At 48.9% G+C, this 27,143-nt stretch overlaps 1 long non-coding RNA gene across 1 annotated transcript; it reads right to left on the bottom strand.

The window, feature by feature from the left end:
* On the bottom strand, positions 1 to 27,143 carry LOC140384885 (uncharacterized). The gene is made up of 3 exons (XR_011933195.1): positions 26,289 to 27,143; positions 1,295 to 1,635; positions 1 to 313 (listed from the first exon to the last, which is right to left on the bottom strand). It is a non-coding gene; the product is annotated as an uncharacterized lncRNA (long non-coding RNA).

Genomic DNA, 27,143 nt, shown 5'->3' on the forward strand with positions numbered 1-27,143 from the left:
ACAAGCATCTGCTGAGCAAACGGAGTGTAGTGCTACTCAGTCGAGAAGGTGTGTGAAGAGATCAATTCAGTCCATAAGAGAGTCATTCAGGCGTCCGGTAACAGTGGGGAAGAAGCTGTTTTTAACCTGTTAATGCATGTCCTCAGACTTCTGTGTCTCGTGCCTGATGGAAGAAGTTGGAAGAGAGAATAACCTGGGTGGGGGGGGTCTTTGATTCTGCCGCCCACTTTCCCAAGGCAGCGGGAGGTGATGTCGGAGTCGATGGATGGGAGGCGGGTTCTCGTGATGGATTGGATCACGCACCTGCCTGTTTCTAAAAAGCAAAGGACATAATTTAATGAAAATACTTTTTTAAATTAAAAGCACACATATACGGCCACATTTGCAGAAGATCTGGCAGCTCACAGAATATTTTTGGACCATAGGTACTAAATGAGATAGATTCAGGACAGATCTAGCAACTCAAGATTGGGCATCCATGAGGCGCTGTGGGCCATCAGCAGCAGCAGACTTGTACTCAGCTGCAATCTGTAACCTCATGGCCTGGCATATACCCCATTCTACCATTACCACAAAGCCAGGGGTCAACCCTCCTTCAATGAAACGTGCAGGAGGGCATGCCAGGCATTCCGAAAAATAAGGTGTCAACTTGATGAAACTACAACACAGGACTACTTGTGAGCAAAACATCATAAGCAGCAAGTAATAGACAGAGCTAAGCAATCCCACAACCAACAGATCAGATCTAAGCTCTGCAGTCCTGCCACATCCAGTCGTGAATAGTGGAGGACAATTAATCAACTCACTGGAGGAGGAGACTCCACAAATATCCCCATCCTTAATGATGGTGGAGCCCAGCACATCTATGCAAAAGACAAGGCTGAAGCATTCGCAACAATCTTCAGCCAGAAGTGCCAAGTGGATGATCCATCTCGGTCTCCTCCAGAGGTCCCCAGCACCACAAATACCATTCTTCAGCCAATTCAATTCACCCCACTTGATATCAAGAAACGGCTGAAGGCACTGGATCTTGCAATGGCTATGGGCCCTGATAATATTCCGGCAATAGTACTGAAGAGCTGTGCTCCAGAATTTGCTGCCCACCTAGCAAAGCTGTTCCAGTACAGCTACAACACTGGCATCTACCCGGCAATGTGGAAAGTTGCCCAAGCATGTTCTGTCCACAAAATGCAGGACAACTCCAACCAGGCCAATTACCGCCCTATCTGTCTACTTTCAAGTATCAGCAAAGTGATGGAAGGTGTTATCAACAGTGCTATCAAGCGACACTTACTCAGCAATAACCTGCTCACAGGCACGCAGTCTGGGTTCCACCAGAGTCACTCAGCTCCTGACCACATTTCAGTCTTGGTTCAAACATGGACTAAAAAGCTGAATGCCAGAGGTGAGGTGAGAGTGACTGCCCCTGACATCAAGGCAGCATTTGACTGAGTATGGCATCCAGTAGCCCTAGCTAAACTGGAGTCAATGGGAATCAGGGGGGATTCTCTCCACTGGTTAGAGACAGACGTGGCACAAAGGAAGCTGGTTGTGGTGTTTGGAGGTCAATCATCTCAGTCCCAGGACATCACTGCAAGAGTTCCTCAGGGTAGTGTCCTCGGCCCAACCATCTTCCTTTAAAAAAAATATTTTCATTCAGAAAAAAATTCAATTATAACATACAAAATAGTTCAGTAAATTAATACAACTTTTATAAAAATCTCCCCCCAACACAGCCCCATCTAAACCGGATTAAGCAAAAACCCTCCCCACCCCAGCCAAACTGCCCTCCTCCCCACACTCCTACCCACCCCCCTCTATTTGCAGGCAGCAACCAGCTCCTTAAAGAAGGTAATGAAAGGCATCCACCTTGAGTAGAACCCCTCCTCCAATTCCCCAATGGCGTACTTAATTATTTCCAAATGCAGGAGTTCCGACAAATCTCAAAGCTATGCTGACCAACGCCTTAATAATAATAATAATAATAATAATCATCACTTATTGTCACAAGTAGGCTTCAATGAAGTTACGAGGAAAAGCCCCTAGTCGCCACATTCCGGCACCTGTTCGGGGAGGCCGGTACGGGAATTGAACCCGCGCTGCTGGCCTTGTTCTGCATTACAAGCCAGCTGTTTATCCCACTGTGCTAAACCAGCCCCTTAGGTGGTGCTGGTGCCCTCCATCCGAGCAAGACGCGCTTCCAGGCTATTCCAGTGGTGAAGGCCAAGACATCAGTCTTCTCCTCCTGCAGCCCTGGCAAGTCTGACAGTCCAAATATCGCCACCCTTGGGCACGGCTCCAGTCTAACTCCCTAAAAAAGACTGGGAGACATTGAAACACAAACAAGAAACTCGGAAGAATGTTCACCTTAACAGTCTGCACCCTTCCCGCCAAAGATTACAGGAAAGCATGCCATCTCTTCAAACCCGCCTTCGCCCCTTCTACCAGGCTGGCCAGGATCAATTTATGTAATGAGGCTCAGTCATGATCGTGAGACTCCACAAATTTGTGGAGACAGAGAAGACTCTGCAATGGACCAGGGAGAAGCGTACCTGCGACTGGAGGGGAATAAAGTCCGAATTTATCAAAACATCAGAGCCGAGTTGGCGAAGCAGCAGGCAGGCTTCAACAAAGCCAAAGTGGTGCTATAGCGGCGGCAGGTCAGGTTTGGGGTGCTCTACCCGGCAAACTTACGGGTGACGTTCGGAGTCCGGGGGTATTATTTTGAGACCCCAGAAGTGGACGAAAACTTCATTAAGGAGCATATACTGGGGTAGAACTGAGCGGACAATACTTGGGAGCCGGGGTGCTGCCACTTTGGAATGGTTGGGAGCATGTTTGAAGTGAGGGGAGGGATTGGGCGATTTCATCTTTTTTTGGGGGGGATTTGCTGTTTACTGTTGGGATTGTAAGGGTTTATCGGGATGAAAAACTTATGTGGGGATGGATGTTCCCATCCCCCCGCCTGTTTTATGGGATTGTTTGTGTTTAACATTTGTTTGTTTGCTTTTGGAGAAGGCTGCCTGGAGTTCAAGAGAAGTCTTGGTTTGGGTGGGTGAGGGTCAGGTCAGTAGGGAGCCTTCTTCCTTGAGCTGAGGAGTGGGGGGGGGATGGGAGGTCATTGGGAGGTGCCTTTGGACAGGGGCTGCCGCACTAGCAGGTGATGCTAGTGAATGGAAGTGAGGTGGTGGGGGAGAAGGCTGAGAGGAGTGGCTGGGGGAGGGGGGTGAGAGGGGGGAGGTTGTTGTGACGTGGCAGGGGGTGGGAGATGACATGGTCAGGAGGGGGCCATCTGGGATGGGCTCGGTATAGGGTGGAATTAAGGGGGCAGGAGTTAAGTAGGAAAGATGATGGACAGTAGGGGGAATTGGAGGCGTAAGCCTCTGGTAAGGCTGTTAACGTTGAACATCCGGGGACTGAATGGGCCGATTAAAAGGTCGCGGGTGTTCACTCACCTCAGGAGTTTGAAAGCAGACTGGTCTTTCTGCAGGAGATGCATGTCCACGTGAAGGACCAGGTTAGGTTAAGGAAGGGGTGAGTCAGGCAGGTTTTCCATTCGGAGTTTGATTCGAAATCGAGGGGAGTGGTGATTTTAATGAGCAAAAAAATGGGATTTGTGAGTGCGAAGGAGGCGAGGGATCTGGGTGGGAGATATGTGATTGTGAGTGGGGTATTGGAAGGGGCACCGGTGGTGTTGATAAATGTGTATGCCCCAAATTGGGATGATGTGGGTTTTATTCGGGGGTTGCTGGCAGCAATCCCGGATTTGGCCACGCAGCAGTTGATCATGGGAGGAGATTTTAACTGTGTCCTGGAGCCGAGGGTGGATAGATCGAGCCCCAGGTCGATGGGTAGGGTACGAATGGCAAGGTAGCTGGGGGGGTTTATGGAGAGGATGGGTATGGTGAATCCATGGCGCTGTCAGAGCCCTGGGGGAAGGGAGTATTCCTTCTTTTCTCACATCTATAAGGTGTACTCGAGGATTGATTGCTCAGTGAGTCGGGAGATTTTGCTTTGGGTGGAGGGGGCAGGGTATGCGGGGATAGTTATCTCGGATCATACACTCCACAGGCTGGAGATTCGATTTAGATCAGGACGAGACAAAGGCCGGGGTGGAGGTTTCCTGGCGGATGGAGGTTTTTATGATAAGGTGCGGGCGGAGATTAACGAGTATGTGGAGTTCAATCAGAATGAGGAGGTGTTGGCGGCCATTCTTTGGGAAGCACTGAAGGCAGTGGTCCGGGGGGGCAATTATTTTGTTTAAGGCTCGTGCAGATAGGGAAAGGAGGGAGGAACATGACCGTCTAGTGAGCGAGATAGTGGAGGTGGACAGGGAATATTCGAGGGTGCCCACTGCGGAGGGATTGGCGAGGAGGAAAAAGTTGCATGGGCAGTTTGACAGGCTGACATTAGGGAGGGAGGTAGGGCAGTTGCGTAAGGCAAAAGGGGTGCAATATGGGTATGGGGAGAAGGCAAGCCACATGCTGGCGCACCAGCTGCGGAGGCAGGCTGTGTCCTGGGAAATATTGACGATATGGACTGGGCTGGGAATGTGGTGTCGGAGCCAGGGAAGATAAACGAGGCGTTTAGAGAGTATTACCAGGGACTTTACGAGGTGGACCCAGGGAGAGAGGAGGGGGATATGGGGAGGTTTCTGGACGAGCTGGAATTTCCTCAGATGGAGGAAGCAAAGAGGCAGGCGTTGGAGGAGCCCCTGGGGCTGACAGAGGTGCTGGATAGTATCAGGGTATGAAGTCGGGGAAGGCTTCTGGGCTGGATGAGTACCTGGCGGAATTTTATAAGGAATTTGCGATGGACTTGGCACCACATCTGTTGGGGGTGTTTAATGAAGCACTGGAGAAGGGGCAGTTGCCGGAGACGATGATGCAGGCAGTAATCACGCTAATCCCAGAAAAGGGGAAGGACCCGGTGAAATGTGGGTCGTATAGACCCATATCACTATTGAACACGGATGTGAAAGTATTGGCTAAGTTGTTGGCGGAGGGAATGGAAGATTGTGTCCAGGGGTAGTTGCAGAGGATCAAACAGGTTTCGTGAAGGGCAGGCAGCTCGCGAGTAATATAAGACGGCTGTTGAATGTGGTGATGAATCCGTTGGGGGCTCCGGTACTGGAGGTGGTGGTGTCCATGGACGCGGAGAAGGCATTTCATAGGGTGGAGTGGCGGTACTTGTTCGAGGTTTTGGGAAGGTTTGGGTTTGGGCCAAGATTTGTGGCATGGGTGCAGTTGCTATATGTGGCAGCAAGGGCAAGGGTGAGGACGAATTATATGAGCGAACAAAGCTTTGACTTACACAGGGGTACGAGGCAGGGGTGCACGGTGTCGCTGCTGCTGTTTGCGCTGGCCATAGAGCCATTGGCAATGGCTCTCAGAGGGTTGTCAGAGTGGTGGGGGATTATGAGGGGACAGATGGAGCATCGGGTGTCGCTCTGTGCCGATGACCTCTTGCTGTATGTTTCGGATCCGTTGGAGAGTATGGGAAGGATTATGGGGCTGCTGGGAGGTTTGGAGGGTTCTCGGGGTACAAACTGAATGTGGGGAAAAGCAAGGTTTTCCTGATGAATTAGCTGGGAGAGCGGGCTAATTTAGGGGGAATGCCATTTACGGCAGCGAGGGAATGGACGGGGCTCCATAGTTAGTGAAACTTAACGAAGTTGGTGGAGGAGGCTCGGCGAGGATCTTAAGTGGTGGGATACACTGCACGTAACGTTGGCGGGGAGGGTCCAAGTGGTGAAAATGAATATTCTGCTGAGGTTCTTGTTTATCTTTCAGACTCTCCCGATCTTTATACCAAAGGCCTTTTTTCGGAAAGTGGATACGACCATTTCGGACTTTGTATGGGCGGGGAAGATGCCAAGGGTGGGGAGGTCCCTGCTACAGAGGCAGAGGCTACAGGCGGGGTTGGCGTTGACGAACTTGCTTCATTATTATTGGGCAGTGAATGTGGACAAGGTGCGGCAGTGGTGGGAAGGAGAAAGGGGAGAGTGGGTTAGGATGGAGGAGGAATCTTGAAAGGGGTATTGTTTGAGCGCTATGGTGATGGCAGCGTTGCCAATGGCTCCGAGTAGGTATTCAGGGAGCCCAGTGGTGCAGTCAACGGTGAAGATATGGAATTAGTTGAGGAGGCATTTTAGGTGGAAGGGATGTTGGTGTTAACGTCGTTGTGCAAGAATCATTGGTTTGAGCCGGGGGGATGGATAGTGGATACAGGAGGTGGAGGGAAGTGGGGCAGGCCAAGGTGGTTCAGGCGTCTGCAGGTTAGGGACTTTGCGTGAAAGGCCTGGAGGGGGTTCTCTAGGTTGCTGAGATACTCCCTGTTGGAGCGACTGCTGTTTCCAGATGTGGAAGGGGAGGGAAGAATTGGGGATATATACAAGTGGCTGGAGGAAGCAGGATGGCGAACAGGTGGTGAAGATCAAAGAGAAATGGGAAGCGGATTTGGAAGGGGAGATCAATTGGGGAGTATGGAGTGAGGCACTCCATAGGATAAACGGGACCTCCTCTTGTGCAAGGATGAGCCTAAAACAGTTTAAGGTGGTGCACAGGGTGCATATGACTCGGGCAAGAATGTGTGGGTTCTTTCAGGGGGTAGCAGATGAGTGTGAGAGGTGTGGGCAGGGGCAAGCGAATCACGCGCACATGATTTGCGGTTGTGAAAAATTGGGAAGATTCTGGGCGGGAGTGTTCGCGGTCTATGCCTTACAACCTTCTGCCAGTAGCCGGATGTCACCTGGCTGATGTCTGACGCCACCTTCTGGTGGGAGGTCACACTGCTGAGTACATGTAATATTATCTACAGGTATATCACCACAGTATATCACCACAGTAATGCCGAGGTGCTGGGGGTGAAGGTGGCTCTGAGTCCAGAGGTGGCGATATTTGGGGTATCAGAAGATCCGGGAGTTCAGGGGTGAGAGAAGCCGATGTTTTGGCCTTTGCCTCCCTGATAGACAAGGAACAGATCTTTCTCGCATGGTGGGACTCGAAGCCATCAAGCAGGGGATGGGGGAGCGACCAGTGGAATTCCTGAGGCTGGAGAAGGTCAAGTTCATCTTGAGGGGGTCGGTGGATGGGTTCACTCGGAGGTGGAAGTTGTTGATTAATTTTTTTAAGAAGCTTCTAACTGAAACCAAAACCTTTTTTAACTTTCTTAACACACAAATATATACATTTAAATTCAACTTAAAATTATACATTGTTCATAACAATGAGAAACCAATGCCCAAAGTGCAGGGCATTGCTGACATTACAAAGGCCAAAAGAGAAATATGGAACATATCTAAATGACATGTTTAGATATACTGAGTTTAGGCCTTGTGACTAAGTGGTCATGTTCCTACCTCTGGACCAAATATTCCTGGACATGTTGGCCACGGAAGGAGCGTTCATAACGCGCGATTTAACGGCCTTATAATCAGCTCAGGAATCCTTCCCCCGCTATTTCCCAAAGGTGTGTGTGTAAAGACATGCGAATAAAAGAACTGAGGGAGATGAGGAGGTCCATCATTTTGATTGGATAGATTAGACTGGAAGAGGAAATGATGCAATGAGTTTGATTTATGCACAATTAAGATGTAGGGAGGAGGAAGGGTGTGTCAGTTGATGTGTGATTTAGATAAGCATTCAACATGACAGTACTGATGGAGACGAGAATAGTTTCGTTGGTCAAAAAGTTGAATGTTGAAGATGAGAGAAATATCGTGGGTACGATTCTCCGGAAAGATTTCTAAATGTTGTAGCGAGCGGGAATTGCCGTCAGCTTCCCGGTGCTCAGCCCAGCAAGGCCGGCAACACTATTCAACATGAATTGGTCCCCTTAACTAGGCCTCACGAGCTTCTCGCCGCAAATGAAGGCTCGCCAGCTGAATCGTCGGCACCGCACTCGCCAGACCACCGCTAACAAGGTTGAGCAACACTTAAGCTGCACTTGTTCAGCCAACCCTAGTCAGCTCTCAACAATGCACCAAGGAGACCAGCCCCAAGATTTGGGGACTCGGACCTGGGGAGGCTGCTAGATGCTGTGAAGGCCAGGATGGATGTCCTGTTCCTCTGAGGGTCCCAGAGGGTCAGCCATAGGGCAGCCAGTGCTGCCTGGGATGAGTGCTGGAAGGTCAATGACCTACACAGGGCAGCATGAGTAAGTAGACACCAATGCCCCCCCCCTCCCAGACCTTTCCGCCTTCACTGGAGCATCCACCCCCCCAACTCTCCATGCGACCCCCAATCCTCCCTCCACCCCCTCCCATTCAATACCCAACCCTTCCTCCACCCCCTCCCCTTTCACCCCCCCAAACCATCCCTTCACAACTTTTCCCACCTCTCATGTGGCTAACGATGTCCTCTCTGTGTCTCCTCAGCAAAAGCTCTCCCACAATCACCAGGTGAAGGTCCAGACTGGTGGTGAGGTGCTGGACATCAGAATCCTCACCTCCTTCGAGGAACGGGCCCTGGAGGTGACCGGGGTGGCCAATGTTATGGGCCAGGGTTTAGAGAACCCCAAAGTGTATCATGGAGTTCACCTGACCCACAACATTTAATAGATTGTGGAATGGGGCGCACACGGCCCACTCTACAGGTGTGGTACAGCAGAAATGGAAAAGTATTTTTTAAAGCAAAACAATGTGTATTCTATGAACTCAAGTTAACCTTTTTAAAACATACAGTGAACATCTTAGCAATCATTAATTAAAATACAACCCCCAAAGACTACAACACTAAGTAAACCTTTTTAACTAAGGCTTTCCTTTTTAACATCCATACGACTTAAAAACAAAACCCTTATCAGAAGCACATCAGGTTAAAGTCACTACTGTTATTAGTTTACAGTCTTTAGATTACAGAGAAAGATTCATACAGCTTCAGGCTGTGACTGCAGCTATCCACACACCCTGCAGCCTGCTCAAAAACAAAAGTAAAAAGCTGACAGATAGCCCAGCTCCACCCACTCTCTGACATCACTGCAGTGGGAAACATCCATTTCTTAAAGGTACTCTCACTACAGATATTTATATACTTACCCATTTATAAACACCCATTTCTTAAAGGTACTCTCATATGACACCTCCCCCCAAGAGAAAAAAACAACCCATCAACTTCAAGATGGTTTCATTTTTCACCTTTTCACCATCCGTGAAGAAATGCACACAGTAAATATACATTTTTGTTTAAAAAAACATAATAATACAGTCCATTTTTGTTCTTCTTCCTCCAACTGGAATCCATTGCGATTGACAGTCTCTTTGAACAAGAAGGTCCTTACACGATCCGTCCATTTTTCTACGCCTCGGCATTTCCCTTTAAAGTCAGATACTTTAGTTCAATCTGATCACAGAGTCCCTTGTAATTCTCCAACACAGGAGCATTGGTTATCACAGCTTTCAGGCAGCCAAATGCCTGTTGAAAGTCCGCTGTCCACTGAAAGTTTTGACGTTTCTTCAGCAAGTCTATCAGTGGAGCAATCACGCTACAAAACTTTTGCACAAATGTTCAATCAAATCCACTCATGCCAAGAAATCGCATTATTTCCCTTCGTCTTGAGGGTATCGGAAACGCCTCAAGGAAAGTGACTAGGGCTTTTCCAAATTCACATTTGGCTAGGTTTATCACAAAACCCGCCTCCTGAAGTCGATCGAATAATTCCATCAGATGTTTTAAATGTTCTTTCCATGTCCGGCTGAAAATTACCAGATCGTCGACGTATACTGCACAATTGGGTAATCCTGAAACGACTTTGTTAGTTAACCGTTGAAATGTGGCTGGGGCGTTGTTCATGCCAGATGCCATAACTTTGAATTGGTATATACCATCTGGAGTCACAAAAGCTGAAATTTCCTTCGCTCTTTCGGATAAAGGTACCTGCCAGTAACCTTTAAGTAAATCCAGTTTGGACATGAAAGCTGATTGTCCCACTTTCTCAATGCAATCCTCCAAATGTGGGATAGGATAAGAGTCCGTTCTTGTAACTGCATTCACCTTTCGATAGTCCACACACAGTCGTTGGGTACCGTCTGGTTTAGGTACCATCACTATGGGTGAGCTCCATTGGCTGCAACCCACTTCAATTATGCCATTCTTCAGCATAATCTCAATCTCTCTGTTAACCTGTGCCAATTTTAAAGGATTAAGTCTGTACGGATGTTGTTTGATAGGAACAGCATTTCCCACATCTACATCATGTATAGCCATTTTAGTACTTCCCAATTTATCTCTACAAACTTGCCCATGTGATATCAATAACTCTTTCAGGTCAGTTTGTTTTTCCTCTGGAAGATAACTTAACAATTCATCCCCATTTTTAAGAACATCCTCATTTTCCAATTTAATTTGAGGTATGTCAAATTCACAGTCATCTGGATTTGGTCCGTCACTTTGAGTTAGAATCATTAAAACCTCATTTTTCTCTCCTTCCCTTTCAAAGTACCTTTTAAGCATATTCACATGACACACTCGGTGAGTCTTCCTTGTATCTGGTGTTTTTACCACATAATTCACCTCACTTAATTTCCTTTCAATCTGATACGGTCCACAAAACCTAGCTTTTAAAGGCTCAAAGAATACGAATGGAATTGCTTTAGCCCAATCCTCTGGATAATCTTGACAAGACGCCCTCAACATTGTCTTTAATGCCACCTTTATAACGCTCCTTGAGATTCTGGTTGGTACGCAGTTGATTTAAATTGTTTTATTCCTAAACTATCCATAACTTCTTTGAATAACTTTGAAGTAAAATTTAATCCTTGATCCGATTGAATTTCTGTGGGTAGTCCATATCTAGTAAAGAATTCAAGTAACTCCTCCACAATCCTTTTAGATGTAATATTACGTACTGGAATGGCCTCTGTAAACCTAGTAGACACATCCATTATAGTCAAAAGATATTGATTCCCACTTTTTGTTTTAGGAAGCGGTCCTACACAATCAATTCTGACCCCCATAAAAGGTTCCTCAAATGCTGGAATGGGTATTAAGGGCGCTGGTTTTATCATTGCTTGAGGTTTGCCTATCACTTGACATGTGTGACATGATTGACAAAATGTAACTACATCTTTATGTAGTCCAGGCCAATAAAAATGTTTCTGGATTTTAGCTTGAGTTTTCCTTATTCCCAAAAGACCTCCCACTGGTACCTCATGTGCAACTCACAACACCTCCTTTCTATACCCTACCGGCCATACTACTTGCTGAACTTCTGCCCACTTTTCATCCGCCTGCATATGTACAGGTCTCCATTTTCTCATCAAGACATCATTTTTACGGCAATAACACTCTGGTATACTCTCAGATTCCTCTTCCGTATATGCTTTCTGATATATCCGTTTTATTTCTACATCGTTCTGTTGTAACTCCGCCCATTTTCCTGAACTAAAAATATCCGCCTCATCCTCCACCTGTTCTTGTTTTTTTTCAACCATCTGATCAAAAATCGTTTCTGATAATTGCACTTCAACTTCATCTTCACTCTTTGATTTCTCCTCTTGTCTTAACCTGTGACTTTGCGACCTTGTTACTACACAATCCGGAAAAATCCCAGGATATTCGTCCTTCAACCCTTCAGTTGTCTGATTTTCCACTGGCTTATCAACCACAGTAGGCATCACTCCCACCTGCGATCCAGCTATATCATTACCCAAGATAAACTGTATTTCTGGACAAGATAGTTTATCTATTACTCCTACTATCACTTCACCACTCTTCACTGGACTTTCCAACTTTACCTTATATAATGGAACGCTACTCCTCTCACCCTGAATTCCACCTATCACCACCTTTTCTGGCAACATTCTTCCCAAACTACATAATTCCTCATCTCTTACCATTAAAGATTGACTGGCCCATGTATCTCTTAAAATTGTGACTTCTTTACCTGCTCGTCCTGATACACATAAGTAAACTTTACCCACACAAGTAAATTCTTTAAATACATCTGGTACCTTCTTAACAATTACTTCTTGAACAGGCTGTACAATTGTTTGCACCTCCTTCGCTTCGCTTGGGCTTTCCTTTACCACACTAACAAACCCCACTGTCTTATCCTGTTTTACCACATCAGCCTTCCCAGTGCTTTCCTTCAACCACCAACACTGTGACTTTACATGGCCTAGTTTATTACAGTGAAAACATCTGAAGCTTTTCATTTCTTTTCCACCCTCCTGGATTTCTTTTTAAATCTGAGGTACACTCTCTTTATTGTCTCCCATCAGATCACCTTCACCTTTACCACTTGAGTATTTCTCATATCCCCAGTTTCACTCCCTCACCGGCTGAAACTGATGTTGAAAACCAATCTTTGATTGAGGAACTAATTCATAATCATCTGCCATTTCTGCTGCTAATCTTGCAGTTTTAACCCTCTGTTCTTCCACATGAGTTCTCACTACATCAGGAATTGAATTTTTAAACTCCTCCAAAAGTATAATTTATCTGGGAGCTTCATACGTTTGGTCTATTTTCAAAGCCCTTATCCATCTATCAAAATTACTCTGAGCCTTTCAAACTCCATGTATGTTTGACCAACATTTTTCCTTAAATTTCTAAACCTTTGTCTGTAAGCTTCAGGCACTAGCTTGTATGCACTTAAGATGGATTTCTTCACCTCCTCATACGTTCCAGATGCCTCCTCCGGTAGTGATGCAAACACTTCACTAGCCCGACCTACCAGCTTTGTTTGAATCAGTAATACCCACATGTTCTGTGGCCATTGCATTTGTTTAGCTACCTTCTCAAATGAAATGAAAAAGGCGTCTACCTCCTTCTCGTCAAACCTTGGCAATGCTTGGACATATTTAAATAGATCCCTACCACGTCTTCGACTATGACGCTCTGTTTCATTATCCTCATCCATCTCCACCAACTGTACGTGTCCCTTTGCGTCTGCCAATTTTAACTGTTTTTTCATGTTTCAGAAACATCTTCCGAAGCTCAAACTCTCTCTCTTTTTCCCTTTCCTCTCTATCTCTTTCTTTGTTTCTTTCTTCTCTCTCCTTTTCATTTTCCTCTCTATCTCTTTCTCTTTCTTTTTCTGCTCTCTCTCTTTCGTATTCAAGCCGCTTTAATTCTTTCTTATATTCCATTTGTTTAATTTGCAACTGAATTTTTGCCATTTCCCATGAGTCAAACTCTATCTCAGGCAACTTTAAATGCTTAACCACCGCCATAATTACCTCATCTTTTCGCATTTTGTCAGGTAATATTAACTGCAATGTTCTTGCCAGACCCAACAGTCTGCTTTTCGTCTCTGTCCGTAAAGTACTGCGTGTGACCGTCTCCACCCCCAAAAACCTCTGAGCCTCTGAAAGAGCCATTGTCCACAACACACTCCCCACTTAAACTAAAATACCACACCAAAAAAGCAACAATCCTTCACTGTCTTTAAGTTCACAAAAGCCAATCCAATAGATAGACTTTTATCCCCCTCGAGCCCCCAATTATTATGGGCGAGACATTTTCAGAACCCCAAAATGTATCATGAAGTTCAACCAACCTCCCCCTTTAATGTATTTGTTGCTTTTCCTAGCACACGGCTTGTTCCCTAGGTGTGGGATTACAATTATGGACACGTGGGTTTTTAAACACAAAACAATGTTTATTCCATGAACTCAACTTAACATCTTAAATAAACATTGGATCTCTTAACACCCCTTACTTCAAAGATAACTCTGAAAATATTGCAACAGTAAATAATTCCTCAAAATGTTCCTTCAAACTTCCAAGAGACTTAACACCTTTAAACAGAATCACATCAGGTTAAAGGCTTTACTATTATGAGTTTAAATCACCCAAATGATCCAGAGATAGTCTTTCATGGCAGAGATCCAGCTCACTGCAAACACAGACACTCCTGAGCTCTTTTCAAACTGCTAAACTAAACTGCAAAATGGCTGAACTGCTCAGCTCCACCCACTCTCTGAGATCACTGTTTTCTTAAAGGTACATTGCTTAAACATCCATGCCTTAAAGGTACTCTCACATGACACACATGAGTTCTCACTACATCAGGAATTGAATTTTTAATCTCCTCCAAAAGTATAATCTCTCTGAGAGCTTCATACGTTTGGTCTATTTTCAAAGCCCGTATCCACCTATCAAAATTACACTGTTTGATCCTTTCTTTTTAAAAAAAATATATTTATTCAAATTTTTCAACAAATTTTCAACAACCCCCCCCCCCCCCAACAAAAAGAAACAAGAACACAACAATCAGAAATTATACATTGGATTTCCCCCATATACAACAACCCCCCCATATAACATTTAAAAACACAAATAGGGAAACCCACCCCCCACCTTCACCCAAATGCCACCCCAAAGAAACCCCCCCCCCCCCATGGGCTGCTGCTGCTGACCTCCTCCTAACGCTCCACGAGATAGTCTAGGAACGGTTGCCACCGCCTGACGAACCCTTGCACAGACTCGCGCAAGGCAAACTTTATCCTCTCCAGCTTGATGAATCCTGCATGTCATTGATCCAAGCTTCCACACTAGGGGGCTTCGCATCTTTCCAGAGTAGCAAAATCCTCCGCCGGGCTACCAGGGACGCAAAGGCCAGAATACCGGCCTCTTTCGCCTCCTGCACTCCCGGCGCTTCCGATACCCCAAATAATGCCAATCCCCAGCTCGACTTGACCCGGACTTTCACCACCTTGGACATAGTTCTCGCAAAACCCCTCCAAAACCCATCCAGCGCCGGGCACGACCAGAACATATGGACGTGATTTGCTGGGCTCCCCGAGCACCTCCCACATCTGTCCTCCACCCCAAAGAACCTACTCAACCTCGCCCCTGTCATATGCGCTCTGTGAGTTACTTTGAATTGTATTAGGCTGAGCCTGGCGCAAGAGGAGGAAGAATTAATCCTACTCAGGGCATCAGCCCACAGACCCTCATCTATCTCCTCTCCAAGCTCCTCCTCCCACTTGCCCTTTAATCCTCCACCGAGGCCTCCTCCTCTTCCTTCAGCTCCTGGTAAATCGCCGAAACCTTGCCTTCTCCAACCCATACACCCGAAATCACCCTGTCCTCAATCCCACGTGCCGGAAGCAGCGGGAATTCCCTCACCTGCCGCCTCACAAACGCCCTCACTTGCATGTACCTGAAAGCGTTTCCCGGGGGTAGCCCAAACTTCTCCTCCAGCGCCCCTAGGCTCGCAAACGTCCCATCGATGAACAGGTCCCCCATTTTTCTAATCCCTGCCCGATGCCAGCTCCAAAATCCCCCATCCATCCTTCCCGGGACGAACCGATGATTTTCCCGAATCGGGGACCAAACCGAGGCTCCCACCTCGCCCCTGTGTCGCCTCCACTGCCCACAGATCTTCAGCGTTGCAGCCACCACCGGACTCGTGGTGTACCTTGTCGGCGAGAGCGGCAGCGGTGCCGTCACCAGCGCCCTCAGGCTCGTGCCCACACAGGACGCCATCTCTAGCCTCTTCCACACCGCCCCCTCTCCCTCCATTACCCACTTACGGATCATCGCCACACTGGCTGCCCAATAATAGCTACACAAATTCGGCAGCGCCAGCCCCCCCCCTGTCCCTGCTACGCTCCAGAAACACACTCTTCACCCTCGGGGTCTTATTCGCCCACACAAATCCCCTGATGCTCCTGCTTACCCGTTTGAAAAAGACCTTGGGGATCAAAATGGGAAGGCACTGGAACACAAAGAGAAACCTCGGGAGGACCGTCATTTTGACCGACTGCACCCTACACGCTAGTGAGAGTGGCAGCATATCCCATCTTTTAAAATCCTCCTCCATCTGCTCCACCAACCGTGTCAAATTGAGCTTGTGCAGGTCCCCCCAACTCCTAGCTACTTGGATCCCTAGGTACCTGCCTCGTCCCCCGATACAGCCGAAAGTACTCCGATCTCCGCCGGTTCGTAGCCACACCCGCCACTGGGGCTCTATATAGCAGCCTGACCCAACTGATGAACCCCTCCCCGAACCCAAACCTCCGCAACACTTCCCAAAGATACTCCCACTCCACCCGATCATAGGCCTTATCCGTGTCCACAGCTGCCACTACCTCCGCTTCCCCCTCCACCGAGGGCATCATAATTACATTGAGGAGCCTCCGCACATTTGTGTTTAGCTGCCTACCCTTCACAAATCCCATCTGGTCCTCATGAATCATGCCCGGGACACAGTCCTCAATTCTCGTAGCCAGCACCTTCGCCAGCAACTTAGCTTCAACATTGAGGAGCGAGATCGGTCTATACGACCCACATTGCAATGGATCCTTGTCTCGCTTCAAGATCAAAGAAATCAGCGCCCTGGACATTGCCGGTGGCAAGGCCCCCCCCCTGCCTCGCCTTATTAAAAGTCCTCACTAGCAACGGGCCCAGCAGTTCCACGTATTTCCTGTAGAATTGAACTGGAAACCCATCCATCCCCGGGGCCTTCCCCGCCTGCATGCTCCCCAATCCTTTAACCAGCTCCTCCAGCCCAATCGGTGCCCCCAAACCAGACACGTCCTCCTCCTCCACCCTTGGGAACCTCAGCTAATCTAGGAATCGTCGCATCCCCTCCTCCCCCGCTGGGGGCTCAGACCTGTACAGATCCCCATAGAATTCCCTAAATACCTCATTTATTCTCACCGCACTCTGCACTGTATTCCCCCCTCTATCCTTAACTCCACCAATCTCCCTCGCTGCCTCCCTCTTACAAAGCTGATGTGCCAGCATCCGACTCGCCGTCTCCCCATACTCATACGTCGCACCCTGCGCTTTCCTCCACTGTGCCTCTGCTTTCCCCGTGGTCAACAGGTTGAATTCCGTCTGGAGGTTCCGTCACTCCCTGAGTAGCCCCTCCTCGGGGGCCTCTGCATACCTCCTGTCGACCCTCAAAATCTCCCCCACCAACTTCTCCCTCTCCCTCCCCTCTCTCTTCACCCTGTGGGCCCTAATGGAGATTAGCTCTCCCCTGACCACCGCCTTCAGCGCCTCCCAGATTATCCCCACCTGCACCTCCCCGTTGTCGTTGGCCTCTAAGTATCTTTCAATACACCCCCGCACCCCCCCTCATCCCCCAACAGTCCCACATCGAGGTGTCACAGCGGGCGCTGGTCCCTCTCCTCCAGCTCCACCCAATGCGGGGCGTGGTCTGAGATGGCTACGGCCGAATATTCCGTTCCCTCCACTTTCGGGAATAGCGCACTACTCAAAATGAAAAAATCTATCCGGGAGTAGGCTCTATGGACGTGGGAAAAGAAGGAAAATTCCCTGGCCAGCGGCCTGGCAAACCTCCACGGATCCACTCCCCCCATCTGGTCCGTAAACCCCTGGAGCACCTTGGCCGCAGCCGGCCTCTTACCCGTCCTGGACCTAGAACGGTCCAGTGCTGGGTCCAGCACCGTGTTGATGTCCCCCCCCCCCCCATTATCAAGCTTCCTACCTCCAGATCCGGGATCCGACCCAGCATGCGTTTCATAAATCCGGCATCATCCCAATTCGGGGCATATACGTTCACCAGTACCACCTGCACTCCCTGCAACCTACCACTCACCATCACATATCGACCTCCATTATCCGCTACAATATTCAGTGCCTCGAACGACACTCGCTTCCCCACCAGTATTGCAACCCCTCTGTTCTTCGCATCCAGCCCTGAATGAAAGACCTGCCCTACCCATCCCTTTCTCAGCCTAACCTGATCTGCCACCTTCAGATGTGTCTCCTGGAGCATGACCACGTCTGCCTTCAGTCCCTTTAAGTGCGCGAACACCCGGGCCCTCTTGACCGGCCCGTTCAGGCCCCTCACATTCCAAGTTATCAGCCGGATCGGGGGGCTGCTCGCCCCCCCCCCCCGCCGACTAGCCATCTCCTTTTCTAGGCCAGCCACGTGCCCGCGCCTCCCGCACCCTCCAGTCCCCCAGGCGGCGGACCCCTGCCCCGACTACCTCTTCTACTTCCAGCTCCCTTTTGGCCAATGCAGCAGCAACCCAGTTCCCCCCACTCCCCCCATCCCCCTCCCCCCGCTAGATCCTCATCTAGCCATTTTGCTCCCCCCATGACACTCCCGTAAGTCAGCTGACTCCTGCTGACCCCGGCCTCTCCTGCCATTCCATCGACCCCCCAGTGTGAGAATCCCCCCACCCCTTGGCAGTCAGTGTGCGCTCCTCTCCAGCACCGCTCCTCTCCAGCACCGCTCTTCCCCCCCGGCTTCGCCCCCATCCTTCCCTAATGCGGGAAAAAGCCTGCGCTTTCCTGAGCCGGCCCCGCCCCCTCTGGCGCAACTCCTTTTTGCGGCCTTACCCCAACTCCCCATCCCCGGGCCTCCACCCCCCCTCTTCCTCCGTGGGGCCCTGCCCCTCCAACACCGACGCCCACACTCTCCCACAGCCCCCACATCAAATCCATTCACCCATCCCCACCCAGCACTCAAACAAAAAGAACATTCCCCAAAAGCAGTAAACACAGTACACATCCCCCCACGACAAACCCTCAATTTGAGTCCAACTTTTCAGTCTGTATGAAGTTCCATGCCTCATCAGCCCTCTTCTTAGCCACCTCCGCACTCCAGTCCTGGTAAATTCGGATCTCTGTGTTCTCTCACCTGCTGCTCCGCTCTTTTTTGGCCCATCTCAGGACACACCCTCTGTCCATAAAGCGGTGGAACCTCACCACTACAGCCTTTGGCGGCTCATTGGCTTTGGGTCTCCTTGCCAGGACCCGATGAGCCCCATCCAGCTCCACTGGCCTCGGGAAAGCTCCTGCGCCCATCAGCAAATTGAGCATCGTGCTCATATATGCCCCGGCATCGGACCACTCCACTCCTTCAGGGAGACCCAGAATCCGACGATTCTTCCTCCTCGACCCATTCTCCAGGTCCTCGAATTTTTCCGCCCACCTCTTGTGCAGTGCCTCGTGCGCCTCCACCTTCACCGCCAGGCCCAAGATCTCGTCCTCGTTCTCCGAAGCTTTTTGCCGCACCTCCCGGATAGCCGCCCCTTGGGCCTTCTAGGTCTCCACAAGCTGCTCAATCGCCGCCTTCATTGGCGCCAGCATTTCTGTCCTCAGCTCCTCAAAGCAGCGTTTAAGAAACTCCTGCTGCTCCTGCGACCACTGCGCCCACGCTGCTTGGTCTCCACCCGCCGCCATCTTGCTTTTCCTCCCTCGCACTTTTCGCTGCACCAGGATCACTTTTTTAACCGCTCCACTCCTGGTCCAATCCATATACTGTCGGGGGGACCTTGCTGTCACCTTCCCACACTGGAAGCCGTTGAACAATTGCCATTGGGGCCCCTCTGAAGATCCCAAAAGTCCGTTCCCGGCGGGAGCTGCCGAACGTGCGACCTACCTAGGCATAACCGCAACCGGAAGTCCTGTTTGATCCTTTCAAACTCCATGTATGTTTGACCAGGCTCTTTCCTTAAACTTCTAAATCTTTGTCTGTAGGCTTCAGGCACTAGTTCATATGCACCTAAGATGGATTTTTGCACCTCCTCATACATCCCAGATACCTCCTCTGTTGGTGATGCAAACACTTCACGCGCCCTACCTATCAGCTTTGTTTGAATCAGTAATACCTACATGTCCTGTGGCCATTTCATTTGTTTAGCTACCTTCTCAAATGAAATGAAAAAGGCTTACACTTCCTCCTCGTCAAACCTTGGCAATGCTTGGACATAATTAAATAGATCCCCACCAAGCCTTCGACTATGACGCTGTTTCTCACTATCCTCATCACTATCATCCAACTGTACGTTTCCCTTTACACCTGCCAATTTTAACTGACTGTCATGTTTCGTGGCCATTTTCTGAAGTTCAAACTCTCTCTCTTTATCTTCTTCTCTGATCTGTATCTCCCTTTCTCTTTTTTTTCCCTCTCTATCTATTTCGTATTCAAGCTGCTTTAATTCTTTCTCATGTTCCATTTGTTTAAGTTGTAACTGAATTTTTGCCATTTCCAATGAGTCAAACTGTATCTCAGGCAACTTTAAATGCTTAGCCACTGCCATAATTACCTCATCTTTTCGCATTTTGTCAGGTAATGTTAATTGCAATGTTTTTGCCAAATCTAACAGTCTGCTTTTAGTCTCTGTCCGTAAGGTACTGCATGTGACCGTCTCTACCCCCAAAAACCTCTGAGCCTCTGAAAGTGCCATTGTCCACAACACACTCTCCACTTAAACTAGAATACCACGCCTGAAAAGCACCCACAATATGCTCACCCCTCACTGTCTTTCTGTTCATTAAGCCAATCCAATAGATAGACTTATATCCCCTTCGAGCCTCCAATTCGTTATGGGCCAGGGTTTAGAGAATCCAAAAGTGTATCATGGAGTTCACCTGACCCACAACTTTTAATAGATTGTGGTATGGGGAGCACACGGCCCACTCTACAGGTGTGGTACAGCAGAAATGGAAAAGTATTTTTTAAAGCAAAACAATATTTATTCTATGAACTCAAGTTAACCTTTTTAAAACATACAGTGAGCATCTTAGCAACCATTAATTAAAATACAACCCCCAAAGACTACAACACTAAGTAAACCTTTAAGCTTTCCTTTTTAACATCCATATGACTTAAAAACAAAACCCTTATCAGAAGCACATCAGATTAAAGACACTACTGTTATTAGTTTTAAATCACCAGGATTGATTTACAGTCTTTAGATTACAGAGAGAGATTCATACACCTTTTGGCTGTGACTGCAGCTATCCAGCTCTGAAAACGAAACTAAATCACACCCTGCAGCCTGCTCAAAAACAAAAGTAAAAAGCTGAGACAGCCCAGCTCCACCCACTCTCTGACATCACGGCAGTGGTAAACTCCCATTTCTTAAAGGTACTCTCACTACAGATATTTATATACATACCCATTTATAAACACCCATTTCTTAATGATACTGTCACATGACACCAAGGACAGGGTGGTCACCAATGCGGAGGCTGGCAGATGCCGCAGAGGTGAGGAACTACCGGGCTCTACCTGGAGGAGCTGTCAAACGTGAGTTGTTATTGCCTTACTGACTGACCCACCCCTCCCACTGACCACATATCCATTCTCCCGCAGGTCACCCAACCGAGGGCGCCAGCCCATCCTGGGTGGCACCCTCTCCAGTCTCCCATGAGACCACCTTGGAGGAGAGCTCCGAGGATGCCACCGTAATAGTCACATTACAGCTGTCATCCCCACCCTCCACCAGCACAGATACACACACCTCGGTGGGACATGTTAGTGGTCAGGGCACAATCTGGTGAGCACCACATTGCCGCTGATGCACATCAGGTGGAGGCAGGAACATCCAAGTGAGACAGGAGTTGGAGGGCCGCTGGATCCCATGACCCAGCTGGGTCCCAGCCTGATGCTAAGCACCTGGAAGTCAGTTCCCCGGAGCTGATGGAGCATCAATTTATTCCTTCAAAGGAAAGGGGATGTAGTGATGTCATGGCTGTGTTGTAATTCACCGACTGACCACTAGGAGTCTCATTAGTAGATAAGTGAATGTTAGAGTCACGTGACCTCAGATTGACTAGGGAGCTGGAAGAGAGAGGTTGCTTGCGCATGTCAATACTGTTATTCATCTGTTGTTTTGTATATATTTGACCCACAGTTAATGTTAATGGACCATTTATAGCTTTAGCTACAAGTATTCTTGTCATATAAATCAGGCCATCCGACAAGAACATTACATGGTAGATTTGGTGCATTGCCTTCCTCGTGGATAGCATGTTAAAGTCCATTTGCAGCTCTTCCCTCTCCGCCCGAAGCTCTATGGTCAGGGCCTCAGCGTATTATCTGTCGACCTCCAAGTTGGAGTCAATCAGTTATTGCCTAGCTGCCCTCTCTTCCCTATCTCTATGATCCTTGTAGGCTATGAACTCTCCCCTAATCACCGCCTTCAGTGCCTCCCAGAACGTGAAAGGTGATGTACTCACCTATGCCTGTGATGTTTTCTGGCAGAAGACCGTGTCCGTGTCCAACCTCCAAGCGGGGCGTCGGGCATGGCCCATCTCCGACCTCACATCCATGTAATGTGGAACATGGTCGGAGATAGGTATTGTGGAGTAATCCACTCTTACTATTTCTGGAAGCACCAATTTCCCCACAGCAAAGAAGTGTATACCTTGTGCGCTGGTGAAAAGAAGGAGAATTCCTTCTCACCAGGGTGTAGGAACCACCATGGGTCCACTGCCCCCATCTGCTCCATGAATGTTCCCAGTTCCCTGTCTATGCCTTTCTTTTTCCCCGTTTGGGGGCCGATCGGTCCATCAATGGGTCCTGTACACAGTTAAAGTCCCCTCCCGTGATCAGTCGGTGTGTGTCGATATTGGGGATTTCCGTCATGGTCTTCTTTCTGAAATCCGTGTCGTCCCAGTTGGGAGCATACACATTTACCAGGACTATCAGTGCCCCGTCTAGGACACCGCTGACCATGATGTACTGTCCCCCTGGGTCAGTGACTGTCCTTGTCGCTGTAAGCACCGTCCTCTTAAGAATCATTATTGCTATCCCCTCAGCCCTCGTCCCGTAGCATGAATGGGACATTTTCCGACCCAGCTCTTACTTCCCCGCAGTCGGTCCTTCTCCCTTAATTTGGGTGTCTTGAAGAAAGACTATGTCGGCTTTCAAACTTCTTAAATGGGTGATGACTCTGGATCTTTTCACTGGGCCGGTAAGTCACCTAACGTTCCAAGTGACAATCCCAGTGGGTGGATGCGCCCCAGCACTCCAGGGTTTCCCTTTGTTAGGAGGCCGTCCAAAATGGCCACGGTCACCGCTCTCACCATCAGGTCGGGCCCCTGCGCTCCGGGGTTTCCCTTTGTCCAAAGTGGCTACTTGCAGCACCATCCTGTTCCCTCAACCTGCACCTTACTTGCTGAAACCAATCTGAGGCCCATTCCTTTCTTATTCTCATGGTCCCCTTGTGTTCCCACTCCCTCCGTCCCCCTCGCTAAACCTTCCCCCCTGTGTCCCACCCTCCCCATCTCTCCCCTTACGTTCCCCATTACTGACCTTGTGCCCCCACCACCACCAGGCGCTCGCTCCTTGCCCGGAGGTGCAATGCGGCACCCCTTGCTATCATAATTCCTACGCTAGCTTTCCCTCTAGTGTGGTTGCCCCCCACTCCCGGGGCTGATCTTACCCCTGTCCCATGCCCGCTAACTCTCCATTCCCTCTGTGTATGCTTCACCCTCTCCTGCGTTCCGCTGCCCTCGCCCTTCCTGGTGGTCTGATCTTTCTGATCAAAGAGAGGCAGTACATTCCCGCACAAACATAGTGTGTGTCCGTCATAGTTCTTTTCTCCCCTCTTTCCTCCTCTGTTTCACATTCAGCATTGCCTTGCCAGCTCCTTGTCCAGGCCGTTCGCCCGAAAAAACCCATTCGTCTCTGCCGGGGTGTTGAAGTACTGATCCTTATTTTGGAGTGTGACCCAGAGCCTGGCTGGGAACAGCATTCCAAATTTCACTCCGTTCTTGTCTAGGGTCGATTTTGCCTGGTTCAACACGACCCTGCGTTTTGCCAAGTTTACCCAATGTCCATTTAGACCCGGATTCTGTGTCCTTCCCAGCTGCTCATCTTCGTCTGCCTCACCCACCTCAGGATCCTTTCACCACGATCCTGATACCGATGCAGTTTCGTGATTATCGCCCTTGGTTGTTCCCTTTGGGCTTCGGCCGGAGCGATCTGTGGGCTCTGCCAATCTCCGGCGGATTGGGGAAACTGTCCCTCCCGACTATGTTGCCCAGCATTTGAGCCACATAGCCCATCGGGTCCCTGCCGTCGATCTCCTCTGGCAAGCCCACGATCCAGATATTCTGGTGTCAGGACCTATTCTCCTGGTCCTCGACTTTCCCCTTCAAGCTCCCTTGGTTGTTGCCAACCTTTTGATCTTGGCCCCGAGAGAGACAATCCTGTCGCTCCGGTCCGTCGACGCCATCTCCAGCTTGAGGATCATCTTCCCCCATGCCTCCACCTTCTTCCTCAGTCCATCGATCACCGTCTGCATGGCGACCTATGCCTCCACTCCTGCCACCTTGACCACCACCTGAATTTCCACCTTTATTGCCTCCCTCATCGCGGTCAGTTCCTTCATCGGGAATGTATTCCATACATCTCCAGATTGCGAGAGGGGGCGATGCCGTTGCTTGAGTTGTCAGGCTCCCTCTCTCTGGGGTGGCCAGGGACCCTTTGCCTCGCGGGTCCGCCAATTCGTCCACCCGCTGTTCATGGCCTTTTCCTCCACTCCTGCCGTCCCTGCGGCCTCTCAAGCTCCCATTTGCTGGCTCATTATTATTTATATTCATTATTCATTAAATGTTATTTGCTTAAACTGAAGACTGATAGTTTCATTCAACTACGACCATCAGACTATTCTGGAAGTAAGCAAGAGAGTATTACAATCACGTGATATAACACCTGAGTCCGACAAAGTTTATGTTGCAGTTGTTTGATTGTGAGGGAGGGGGAAATGGCATCCCCTCCTGAGTTGGATCAGGCCCAGGCAGAAATCTCGTGCTGGTGAGCCACTGCGAGTGTTTTCAAGACAAAGGAAGTGTCCTGCTGTGGGCAAAAGAGCATCGGGACTCCAGGTAGAAAGGCCACATTGTAAGGATCTCTCAAGGTGTTGGAGTGGAGCTGGCCAGGTGTCGGGCAGCATTCAACAAGGCCAAGGCTGCGTTGTACCGGAGCAAATTTCGATTTGGCATGGTTTGCCCTTTGCTTCTCTGAGTGACTAATGACTCAAAAGATTACTATTTTGAAATTTGGGAAGAGGCTGAGGCGTTTGGGCAGAAGAATGGTTTGGAATCGTGATAACTGATTTATACTGCTGGGGAAATGTATGTCTGGGGGTCGGAGTTTGAATTTTGGGGTTTTGGGGGTTGTTTATTGGGCTTTTTAGAGCTTTGTTTCTGGAATTTTACTGTGGGTTTTGTGGGATGGGTGTTATTATTCATATATCTTTCTGTTTTGCTGTAATTATTAACATTGAATTTGGGCGGGGTGCTGGTTGGCGTTATGGGTTTTTGCTGTTATGGTTTTTTACTCTGTGTGAGGGCCAGTCAGCTAACTAAATAGCTGAATAGTTAACAGGAGCGGGGGGATGGGAGGGAGTATCTGCAACTCAAGCTGTGGAGGGTTGTTTTGGCATGAGCTTGGGTGCTTTGTTTTTGTTTTGGTTGGGGTTTGGGTAGGGAAGGGGGTGCTCTTTGTTTGCCTTGTTCTTCGCTGGGTTATTTGGGTGTGGTATTGATGGGATGAAGGGGACAGAGGGGAGGGGTATTTCACTGACAGTCATTTTAAGCATTTCTTTGTTCTGTCTTGATGGGGGATGTGGTTGCTGTCTTCGGTGGTCCTGATGTTGGCTCTCTTTTAGTGGAAGAGGGGTGTGGGGGCGATGGGTAGCGGCCCCCTATACAGCTGGTCACTAGGAATGTGATGAGGTTAAATGGCCCCGTAAAAAGATTGAGAGTGTTTGCACATTTTAGGAGTTTGAAGGCTGGTGTGGTGCTGTTGCAGGAGACTCACTTGCAGATTAAAGATCAGACAAGATTATGGAAAAGCTGGGTGGGGCAGGTATTTCATTCGGGATTTGACAGTACTGCCCCGGAGGGGGGTTGCGTACCTGATTAATAAGAAAGTATCCTTTTTGGTGGGAACGATTCTAATAGACCCGGATGGGAGGTATGTCATGGTCTGTGGGTCGTTGGCAGGTACATCAGTGGTCGACATATATGCACCAAATTGGGATGATACAGCATGTCTTAACATGTTGCTGGCTTCTGTTCCCGATCTGAACTCGCAGCAGCTAATCTTGGGAGGGGATTTTAACTGTGTACTGGATGCTCGGCTGGATAAGTTGATGCCTAAGAGGGTGCAGACTGTGGAGATTTCTACGTCCAAATGAGAAAGATTTTCGGTTTCCTCGCAGGTACATCAGATCCACTCTCAGATCGACTTCTTTGTGGTGGGCAAGCCCCTGCTCCCAGGGCTGGTTTGGGCGGGGTATTCAGCAATAGGGATTTTGGGTCATGTTCTGCAATTTGTGGATTTCGCGGTGGGGTCAGGCTCAGCTCAGCCACCGCCAACCGCCCCCACCCCTCCCCCCCTTGAAATTGGAAACGGCGTTGTTGGTGGATAAGGAATTCTGTGAAAGGGTTTCCTCCACCATTGGGGAATATATTGATTTGGATTTATTGTCACGTGTTCTGAGGTACAGTGAAAAACACTGTTTTCCAAACTTTTTTTCCCCGGGACCCACTTTTACCAACTGGCAGAACTTCGGGACTGACACAGGCCAACCTTCACGACACACCATTATTACTTACCTATAATGCAACAGGTGAGCCTGCTTGGTGCTCACGATCTCACTTGCTTCGTCATTCAATGCTCCATTCCTGCTAAGTACTTCAGCTGACAATTTAGGTTCCCACTGCTTCCTTTGAAAAAAATCAAGAAGTCTGTCCTCAAACTCGCCATGCTTCGTCTTCAAATGTCTTTAAAGATTTGGGGGTTTTAAACTTTCATTTTCCAGTACTTCCCTGCATATAATACACATGGGTTCTGTATCCTGATTTGCACTGGCACAGTAAGGCCGTACCTCAAGAAATGATCTTCATACTGCTTTGTTCCTGATTTCAGTTTCTTCTTAATGAGTTGCTCACCAGAGGCCCTGGGCTCTGCATACATGACTGGACACGGATCCACAAGTGGAACCTGACCAGTCCGGTGAAAGAAGTCAAAAAAGATCTACAGAGATGGGATGCACATCCGCATTCCCAGACAATCAAGATGAACGTACTGCCCAGGTCCCTCTTCCTGTTTAGATGCAAACCGATCTACATCCCCAAGGCCTTTTTCCATTCAATAGATAAGATGATAACGGCATTTGTTTGGGGGAGTGAGGTAAGAATCTAAGAATCCCCAAAATGTACTACATAGGAGAAGAAACATGAGGGGGCTGGCCCTCCCAAACTTGCAATACTACCACTGGGCAGCTACGGCCGAGAGAGTGAGGGGATGTGTAAAGGATCAAACATGGAATGGGTAAGGATGGAGGAGTCCTCATGTATAGGGATGACCCTCCAGGCCCTCGCCACAGCAGCGCTCCCATCCCCACCAATAAAACACTCAACAAGCCCAGTGGTGGTAGCAATCCTGAGAACTTGGAACCAGGTGAGGCA

This window comes from Scyliorhinus torazame, chromosome 10, assembly GCF_047496885.1.
Source record: "Scyliorhinus torazame isolate Kashiwa2021f chromosome 10, sScyTor2.1, whole genome shotgun sequence".
Lineage (NCBI taxonomy): Eukaryota > Metazoa > Chordata > Chondrichthyes > Carcharhiniformes > Scyliorhinidae > Scyliorhinus > Scyliorhinus torazame.